Below are 7,621 nucleotides of genomic sequence, written 5' to 3'. Positions count from 1 at the left end.
CTATTATGGATTTGAGGGCAATACCAACCTTCTTCTTTTCAAGTTTTTCTTCTTCTTCAACCCTTCCTTATTTCTCATCTCATGAGTGAGTGAAGAACAAGAAGCTCATCTAATATGAGTGTTTCCAAGTTCTTTGTTTCTTCTATAGCAGTCATTTTAGCTTCCCATGACTTTGGCAAACTTCGAAGCATCTTTCTCAAAACTTCTTCATTAGGATAAGTTTTCCCATAAGATTTGAGCCCATTGATGATAATTGTAAACTGATCAGACATAGTCTTGATATCTTCTTCGGGCTTCATCTTGAATGTGTCGTAGTTGACTGTGAGAATTCTCAATTTAGACTTCTTGGCTTGACTAGTGCCCTCATGAGTGACTTTTAATTTGTCCTAAATTTCCTTGGCATTGGAACATGATGATACTCTACTATATTCTTTCGGACAAGTGCACAAAAGAAAGTGTGCATGGCCTTGGCGCTGAGTTGTATGCTTCTCCTAACTTCCTTGTTGTATTCCTTCTTGCTCTTTGGAACTAAGAGCTCTCATTATTGCTTGAGAGGTATTGATGGACCATCCATGATGATACTCCATATGACAAGATCATTGGCTTGTATGAATAACATCATCCTATTAATTTGATGGGAATAATTAACATCATTGAAGTAAGGAGGTTTAAAAATGCATTGAGACTCACCAAGAAAAATGGAGCCAAAAAAATATGTCATCTTGTGTAGTTTGAATAAACGAAACTTAAGCTACCTTGAGGATGTTCTCTTGGTTGTTAGACTGTCTTTTAGAGACTAGCTCTACTACCAATTGTTAGCTCAAATGATCAAAACGAAATTGTCAAGAAGGGGTGAAATGACTTTTAAAAATTTGTGGTTGCTAAGAAAATGATAGAGACAATGAAGAATTCAATTTAGAGTGGTTCGGGCCAAATTTCCTACTCCACTACCTTAGATTTCCACAACTAAAGATATTCCCAAATTCACTAATTTGATGAACCATTAAGGATAAGGTTTAACCTTACAAATCCCTTAAGATATCTACCCAAATCTTAGAACACAAACCTTTTCAAAAAGATACAATGAAGCAAACAAAGAAATAATCCTTACAAGATCAAAGTGTTTACAAATTTAGCACAAATACAATGAAAAGAAACTTGAGCAAAAGAATGAAAACAAAGCTCACAAGTGTATGAAAGAAAGATATGAAAGTATTTGGCCCAAAAGTTGTTTGATTGATGATTTTTGCTTGAGTATGCTTTTTTCTTGTTGTAGGATCTCTGGAAGCTTGTATTTATACCCATGAATTGAATTCCAATCATTGTGGTTGTTGGAGATATGAATAGAGTCGTTGGGGAACTGAAAACCAGAGCATTTAGTTCACCTGCAACAACAAGTATCGCATACTAGATAACAAGGTATCAATATTTTTTAGAATAAATGCTAAATTTAGTAACTGTTAAAGTTGAAATATCAATACTAGATAGATTTTATTGATACCGTATAAAAGGTATCAATACTGGATTGATACTTAGCTGAAGTTGTGAAAAAAATGTGAATTTGGTACTATTTTTCAAAGGGGTATCGTATTTCAAAAATATTGATACTTGCCAAAAAGGTATAGATACTTTTTGGTTTGGAGATACTCTGACTTCTTAGAAAATTATTTTGTCAAGTTAAAAGATTTTTTTTCTTTGTTAAAATCATTTTAAGTTGATTTAAGAATTTTCTAACAATTCAAAGTAAAGATTTAAAATTTTGTGTCTTAGACTTTAGTTTAAAAATTATTTTGGCAATTTTGTTCAATTTGAACTTTTATTCAAAAACACTTCAATTTGTTATATCGAAACATATTATCAAATAAATATTAGTTTAATAAAAAAAATGAAATAAAACATATAAAAATACTATAAAACATGTTCGTTTAGTATCAAAAAGACCTTAATTTGCCACAACGAATTGTGATAAATTAGAAAGCCGGAGAACATCAAGTATCCACTTATTTGAATACACAAGTATGATTTTGGTTCAAGTTTTATTGCTATAAATATAAAAAAACAAGGTTAATTTTCAAAATTTTAATTTTTTGCAGTACAACAAAATTATTTTCAAACTTGATTTTTTCCTACTCTCATATCTTTGGCTAAAAAAAATTAAATAATTTTTTAAATACAAGAAAAACTTAAGTTCAATCATAATAATAAAAATTGGTAAACATGCAAACAATTTCCAGAAGGAAGTTTTCTGTCTGTTCGGTATTTAGAAAGGCCAAGAATCGGTGTATAGAGCTAACATATATAGTTATGTTATTAAGTTAATAAAGGTTCCTTGTTAAGTGGCTATATTAGTTGGAATAAGACCAACGACCAAGTAAAATAGTATCAAGAGTATGAGTTCAAGTCTGAGATATAGTGCGGGCATTAACTATGGTATTGTGCAAGTTAAGTTACATGGTAAGCTGGTTGGGAACCAACTGAATGTGAACTAGGATAGTTAAAAGAGAAGGGGATACTCAATTAGGTTTCTCAGAAGCTGTAGACTATTTGATAAGATATTTTATTAATGATGTGACATTTTTCAAGTTCCAATAATGACCTAGATTGTAATAATAGATATTCAAGTTTGGGAAAGGGAAGTTCTCTTTTTCTTCCTTTAAAAATATGGTTATTTGAGGCTTGAGGAAACAAAGACATTTTTTTAAGCTATAGTTGAGATCCTGGACTTTAACAGTGATTACACCATGTCAAGGTAAGTTTTATGAGTTTGCATGTTATGCTATGAAAGAGTAGGTCTGTAAGAGTGCATGAACAGTACGATGAAGAAGTAAGGCTTTGTATGGGGTTCATCTGGGTTTGAGATGATGGTAAGGTTATTTGAATGGTGTTCTTTTATTTTATAAGTAGCAATTGTTTTACTATCTTGATAAAGGTTGGATCTAGAGTTCAAACTGCTATCCGCGATTGTCAGGTGAGTCTTTAAGCTGACTCTTGTATGAATATTGTTCATATGAGATATCTTTGTAGAAACTGATGAATGATGAAACCAAAGCTAGAAAAAAAAAGTATGATGGTCATGCAACTATATGAATGATTGCTAAGGATATAATGCATGTTATGGTATGGAATCTAAGAAGTTTAGGTTTGGTTGTATACGTGTGTCTTAGATGTATGCTATTGTTGTACCCTATAAAGATTTAGTTGTGGTTTTAAAGATGAATGTGGATTGTGTCAGTGCCTAAAAGGTTTGTTAAATGAGTATGTGTCTGTTCACCGCGATAGAGTCTAAAGGGGTCCATCCAGACTTTAAACAAGAACTCTGAAAGGAAAAGTCCATGGCTATGGCACCTTTTAAAAGGAACTAAAGGACAATGATTACCCAATGGGGTTCTTTGCGTGTCCCAGTACGATGATGGGCAAACCTCACGAAATGAGAGTCTAGGAAAATCTATATCGTAAACACATCCAGAAATAAAACTTTTGTGGCGAAATAAGGAACAAAGCCTTTGTGGCAGAATATAAAAGAAAAGCCTTTGTGGTGAATTGTGAAGGGATAGCCTCTATGGCGAACCTTGAAAGGATAGCCTTTATGGAAAATACTTGAGGGATAAGCCCTTGTGGCACACTCTGAAGGAATGACTTACATGGCGAATTCTAAAAATAGTGCCCTTGTGGCATATCGTAGTAAGGCTCACAATGGCGTACCCTATATGAATGATTCTTGTGGTTGACTCTATATTAGATTGTTTGGCACGTTTAGTATGGTTCGTAAGTTGTGATAAGTAAGATAAGTAAGGCACAGTGTCTCTATAGAGTATGGTAAAGTATTGTACAAGACTATAATTTGATTGTGAATAATAGAGATTGAAGAAGTTTAGAAAGGTGTTTTTTGAGTAAGGATTCCAAATTTGACATTTTAAGGAGGTAACTGCTATATGATTACATGATGATTCAGGAATTGTGATGAAATGGTGGCTGGGAGTTATTTTGGGTAGAGTAACAATGATTTGATGGTATAGAGCTCTGGTAAGGAAATTAATAAAGATTAATGAAACTTCAAATTGAAGAGTGTCAGTGGTGTATTGAAGGCATCAAGGGGGAGAAATGAGTTTTGAGCAAGGTATAGTATCTGACCTATAAGCGAGAATAGGAAATGAGTGAGTATTTGCTATTTATTAAGTTTAAGGTTTAGAACGATAAGATCGTCAAAATAAATTAGCTGATGAATTATGCAAAAATGACATAAGTAAATGATTTTTTCTTCACTAAGTTCTTATGAACTTTTTTGGGTGTGAGTTTTATAATATGTGAGTTAATATGAGTCTACACTAGGAGGGATGATGCTAGGAGTACGAAAAAGGAAAGGGCATATAGGGTTATTATGCATACAAAGCAAGTTTGGCTGCCCAATCAAAGTATGAATTGTCACTAAGAATTCCATACTAGGGGTGTCTGTAATAGATTAGCATTCCAAATCGAATAACATTTTATTTTAGTTGCCATGTGTTATAGTTGTATTTACTTCTTGTACAAGTTTACGTATTCAAATTAGAAATTTTTGTAATTAAGGAAGTTGTAATTCATTGTAATTCATATAAGTAGGCTAAGTTTATGTCTGTATTTGTTGGTAATGCCCAAGATTCGAATCCAAAAAATCGAATCGGGTTGAGGGTGTTACAAGTTCGGTATCAAAGCTCGGTTTATTTAGTTTTTGGGCCACAAAGGTGAAGAAGCCTATATGTATAATACGCCGAACCTGGTAGTGTTCCACAGGTATGTTAGAATTTTCATATCATGAGATGGATGTATTGATAATAGTTTAATAAAGGGAAATAATGATGAAATAAAAAGACAAAAGAAAGGTAAGGAATCAATTCATTAATGTGAATAAAAAGGAATGTTACATGATTTGGAGGACAAAAAAAAGGAAACATCAAATAAAAAGAAATTTAGTCCTATCTCTTGGTATGATGCTCAGTGGATTCAACGAGAATCTTCCCCTCTAAGAGGACCTCCTCTATTTGCCCCTCTTCCTTTAGAGTTTTCTCCAAGTCATTGAGCTTCTTAGGACTCTTTCCACCCTCTATTTTGGGTGAGTTAAGGATGAAGAAACAAATAATTTGTTTCCATTTTGATTGGAAATCTTCCCACACTTTTCCTATAGGATTGTAAGCATCAAAATCCAATGAATCAGTAGAATTTCCTTTTAGGAAGTCGAAGTCTACCTGACTCAAGTCTATGTTGCTAGTTGCGAAAAACCAAGTTAGCCTTTGACTCTGCTAGTGCCTCGGTTAAGTTCTTGGTTGTGTCGTTTTGGTATTTTCTAAAGGCTTCATCATTGGATTGGAAAAGACTATCCAATTTAGCCTCATAGTGTAGCTTATTGTTCTGGAGTCATTCCCATAATGAGGACTCTTCCTTTTCCAATGACTCAACCTTTCTCTCCAATAGTTTGCACTTATCCTTTGTGCCCTTATCTTTGAGCTACCAAGCCATGATATATGAGTCGAGACGTTCAACTCTGCGTTTAAGAACCTACTCATTGTAACATAACTCCTCAAGCTTACAATCTTGTTCTTACTTTCAACTTTGACTTACTCACTTCCTTCAAGCTTGCAATCTTGGTCTTATGGTTATTGTTGAACTCCTGAAGGGTTCCACACAACAACATATATTCCACAAATAGAACCTAGTTAGATTTGGCCATCTGCGAGATAGGATATGAATCAGATTTGGATGCAATGTAAGATTAGAAAGCCTCTTTTAATTGTAGAGGGATCATGTTGGTTTGGCTCTGGAAGATTGAACTTAAAGAAATAGAGGACAACCCAGAAGCATGTAGGCTACGCCATGGGAAGAATTCACCACTCTCAGTAGAAGAAGAGGGTTACTGTTCAAGATTTGTGGGGATAACATGTGGATCCAGTGGTAAAGTTTTTGTGGGGATATCAGCATGAGAAGGACCGTGTCTTGAGTAGGGGAGTCGGTAGTCTGGGCGGGTTCCATTGGGACTGATGGCACAATAGGAAACGATGGAACTAAAGGAGAAGGAACCTTTGGATTTTGGAACCCCTTCTTAAGTCTACGCCACTTTGACTGTGAGGGTTCACTCTCCTTAGCAACTGGAGAATCTCCACTTTCTCTAGGCCTCTTTTGGTACTTCCTTGTAACTAGTTGCATAGAAGGAATAGTTGAAGCTCTCTCTTTAGCACGAGATTTTTCTAAAATGGCCTTAATGTCCATACTTGGTGCTGGATTGAACAAAGTATGGCTTTTAGATTAGACCCTACACCACCAATGCAATTATTAGCTTCGTGTGAAGAGGATGAAGAAGAGTAACGAATATGAAGAGTGATAAGCCAATTTGAGGAATGCATTCCACAGAATTTATAGAAGTAAAATAGAGGTTATCCTATTCGTCCAATTAAGATTTGCGTCAAGACAATTTTACCGTCGATTCGCTAAGCCTCTGAAGCAAAAGGTATATGGTAGTTGTCTAGCCAGCTGATGCGATCAATATCTCATCGACCATTGAGACTTTGGTTTAGTAAGTAGTATTGGAAGATATTCCAAACTGTAACTAATTCCATTAACGCAAGAAGACACTCTCTGCTCAAATGCTTGAATTGCTTATTAGCAACCTTAAAATCAATTGGCCAGATTTGAGAACAAATGGAATCTTGGGGAAGTGACCAATAGGTGGGAAAGACAAACCAATTTTCAAGTTTATAAACGACCCTTATGAATTTAATTTGATGTAATTTTTCAATAAGAAAATTTTCAAAGTAGCCTTAAATGAATTTTATCTTAATTTAATTTGTTTATGTTTAATAAGAGGTTCAAATTGGCTTAAGTACTAATCAGTTCATTTTGTTAAGATCAATTTAATCCTTAAGTACAGTTTGGGCTCGAGGCCCAGAACAGTGAAGAGGAGGAAATTACCCGCCTATTACTGTCCAACGAGTTCCTCAAAACCGTAAATTTGTCAGCACTAGTAATTGTTACAGGTGAGGGCATCTATGAAATAACTTCTTTGAATCTCGATGATCTCATAAGCCTCATTTTAAGACTTTGATAAGAGAGCACCATTCATAGAAGCATCTACCACCAACCTTTTGTGTATGTTCAGACCATTATAAAATGTCTCCAATTGGATGCAATGTGGAATCCTGTGGTGAGGGCATCTATAAAGTAACTTCTTGAATCTTTCTCATGCCTCGTATAAGGATTCATTATCCAATTGTTGAAAAGTGGTGATCTCATTCCACAACTTAGCATTTTTACTAGGTGGGAAATACTTTACCAGAAAGCGTTTAGCTAATTATGGCCAAGTTCAAATTGAATGTGAGGGCAATGAATTATGCCATGCTCGTGCTCGATTTCAATACAAGTATGGAAACAATTTCAACCTTAATTTGTCTTCAGTTACACCGACTATCTTAAAGGAATTGCTCACCTCCATGAATAGTTGAAGGTGGAGGTGTAGATTTTCTGTGGGCATTCTACTAAATTGGCTCCTGGTTTGAAGCATTTGAAACATCACAGGCTTTAGTTCAAACTGCGGTGCCTAAATCTCCAATCTCCTAATTCCTGGATTTAACACATTGAAAAGTGGCACAACGTA

General features: G+C 34.7%; 1 non-coding gene across 1 annotated transcript; it reads left to right on the top strand.

Moving 5' to 3' along the window:
* The first annotated feature begins 7,163 nt into the window (after nt 1-7,163).
* Nucleotides 7,164-7,269, top strand: LOC121219775 (small nucleolar RNA R71). The gene has a single exon (XR_005916666.1). It is a non-coding gene; the product is annotated as a small nucleolar RNA R71 (small nucleolar RNA).
* Nucleotides 7,270-7,621: the final 352 nt, after the last annotated feature.

The sequence above is a fragment of the Gossypium hirsutum genome, chromosome D07, assembly GCF_007990345.1.
Source record: "Gossypium hirsutum isolate 1008001.06 chromosome D07, Gossypium_hirsutum_v2.1, whole genome shotgun sequence".
Lineage (NCBI taxonomy): Eukaryota > Viridiplantae > Streptophyta > Magnoliopsida > Malvales > Malvaceae > Gossypium > Gossypium hirsutum.
Note: the sequence above shows the minus strand (reverse complement) of the source record. Positions and strands in the feature narration are given on the sequence as shown.